Genomic DNA, 2,500 nt, shown 5'->3' with positions numbered 1-2,500 from the left:
GGTCAAACTGGTCCCCTATTCCCTACCTAGTGGTCAAACTGGTCACCTATTCCCTACCTAGTGGTCAAACTGGTCCCCTATTCCCTACCTAGTGGTCAAACTGGTCCCCTATTCCCTACCTAGTGGTCTAAATGGCCCCCTATTCCCTACCTAGTGGTCAAACTGGCCCCCTATTCCCTACCTAGTGGTCTAAATGGCCCCCTATTCCCTACCTAGTGGTCAAAATGCCCCCTATTCCCTACCTAGTGGTCAAAATGGCCCCCTATTCCCTACCTAGTGGTCAAAATGCCCCCTATTCCCTACCTAGTGGTCTAAATGGCCCCCTATTCCCTACCTAGTGGTCAAACTGGCCCCCTATTCCCTACCTAGTGGTCAAACTGGCCCCCTATTCCCTACCTAGTGGTCAAAATGCCCCCCTATTCCCTACCTAGTGGTCTAAATGGCCCCCTAATCCCTACCTAGTGGTCAAACTGGCCCCCTATTCCCTACCTAGTGGTCAAACTGGCCCCCTATTCCCTACCTAGTGGTCAAACTGGCCCCTTATTCCCTACCTAGTGGTGAAAATGGCCCCTTATTCCCTACCTAGTGGTCCAACTGGCCCCTTATTCCCTACCTAGTGGTCAAAATGCCCCCCTATTCCCTACCTAGTGGTCTAAATGGCCCCCTATTCCCTACCTAGTTGTCAAAATGCCCCCCTATTCCCAACCTAGTTGTCAAACTGGTCCCCTATTCCCTACCTAGTGGTCTAAATGGCCCCCTATTCCCTACCTAATGGTCAAAATGCCCCCCTATTCCCTACCTAGTTGTCAAAATGCCCCCCTATTCCCTACCTAGTGGTCTAAATGCCCCCCTATTCCCTACCTCGTGGTCAAACTGGCCCCCTGTTCCCTACCTAGTGGTCAAACTGGCCCCCTATTCCCTACCTCGTGGTCTATGTAGGGAATAGGGTGTCCTATGGGATGCACCCAGACGGTACCACCTGTATGTAAAATGTGGATAAAAGCGTTGTGTTTTAAATATGATTATGTGATTATATATTAGAGTATTGAAGATGCAGGTAACTGAATAAAGGAAACACCAACATCAAGTGTTTATTAACAGGACGTTGGACGACCAGGAGCCAGAACAGCTTCGGTGCTCCTTGGTTGGGACGTTACAGACCCCTCAGAACAGCTTCGGTGCTCCTTGGTTGGGACGTTACAGACCCCTCAGAACAGCTTCGGTGCTCCTTGGTTGGGACGTTACAGACCGGTCAGAACAGCTTCGGTGCTCCTTGGTTGGGATGTTACAGACCCCTCAGAACAGCTTCGGTGCTCCTTGGTTGGGACGTTACAGACCCCTCAGAACAGCTTCGGTGCTCCTTGGTTGGGACGTTACAGACCCCTCAGAACAGCTTCGGTGCTCCTTGGTTGGGACGTTACAGACCCCTCAGAGCAGCTTCGGTGCTCCTTGGTTGGGACGTTACAGACCCCTCAGAACAGCTTCGGTGCTCCTTGGTTGGGATGTTACAGACCGGTCAGAACAGCTTCGATGCTTCTTGGTTGGGATGTTACAGACCCCTCAGAACAGCTTCGATGCTTCTTGGTTGGGACGTTACAGACCGGTCAGAACAGCTTCGGTGCTCCTTGGTTGGGATGTTACAGACCCCTCAGAACAGCTTCGGTGCTCCTTGGTTGGGACGTTACAGACCCCTCAGAACAGCTTCGGTGCTCCTTGGTTGGGACGTTACAGACCGGTCAGAGCCAGAACAGCTTCGGTGCTCCTTGGTTGGGACGTTGGACGACCAGGAGCCAGAACAGCTTCGGTGCTCCTTGGTTGGGACGTTACAGACCCCTCAGAACAGCTTCGGTGCTCCTTGGTTGGGACGTTACAGACCCCTCAGAGCAACTTCGGTGCTCCTTGGTTGGGATGTTACAGACCGGTCAGAACAGCTTCGATGCTTCTTGGTTGGGACGTTACAGACCGGTCAGAACAGCTTCGATGCTCCTTGGTTGGGACGTTACAGACCCCTCAGAACAGCTTCGGTGCTCCTTGGTTGGGATGTTACAGACCCCTCAGAACAGCTTCGGTGCTTCTTGGTTGGGACGTTACAGACCCCTCAGAACAGCTTCGGTGCTTCTTGGTTGGGATGTTACAGACCCCTCAGAACAGCTTCGGTGCTCCTTGGTTGGGACGTTATAGAGCGGTCAGAACAGCTTCGGTGCTCCTTGGTTGGGACGTTATAGAGCGGTCAGAACAGCTTCGGTGCTCCTTGGTTGGGATGTTACAGACCGGTCAGAACAGCTTCGATGCTTCTTGGTTGGGACGTTACAGACCGGTCAGAACAGCTTCGGTGCTCCTTGGTTGGGACGTTACAGACCCCTCAGAACAGCTTCGGTGCTCCTTGGTTGGGACGTTACAGACCGGTCAGAACAGCTTCGATGCTTCTTGGTTGGGACATTACAGACCGGTCAGAACAGCTTCGATGCTTCTTGGTTGGGACATTACAGACCGGTCAGAA

The 2,500-nt window shown here is 52.7% G+C and overlaps 1 long non-coding RNA gene across 5 annotated transcripts in view; it reads right to left on the bottom strand.

The window, feature by feature from the left end:
* Positions 1-1,066, bottom strand: part of LOC127928088 (uncharacterized) — a 2,722-nt gene extending 1,656 nt beyond the window's left edge. For 2 of the 5 annotated variants that reach the window (XR_008130353.1, XR_008130352.1), the window contains exons 1-3: positions 924-1,066; positions 831-861; positions 243-427 (exon numbers count right to left, since the gene is read on the bottom strand). This is a non-coding gene — a long non-coding RNA (uncharacterized LOC127928088). Of the gene's footprint in view, positions 1-119; positions 428-830; positions 862-923 lie in introns of all 5 variants that reach the window. The other 3 variants (XR_008130350.1, XR_008130351.1, XR_008130354.1) reach the window with 3 other exon arrangements.
* Between the last annotated feature and the right edge of the window lie 1,434 nt (positions 1,067-2,500).

The sequence above is a fragment of the Oncorhynchus keta genome, unplaced genomic scaffold (assembly GCF_023373465.1).
Source record: "Oncorhynchus keta strain PuntledgeMale-10-30-2019 unplaced genomic scaffold, Oket_V2 Un_scaffold_21284_pilon_pilon, whole genome shotgun sequence".
Classification (NCBI taxonomy): domain Eukaryota; kingdom Metazoa; phylum Chordata; class Actinopteri; order Salmoniformes; family Salmonidae; genus Oncorhynchus; species Oncorhynchus keta.
Note: the sequence above shows the minus strand (reverse complement) of the source record. Positions and strands in the feature narration are given on the sequence as shown.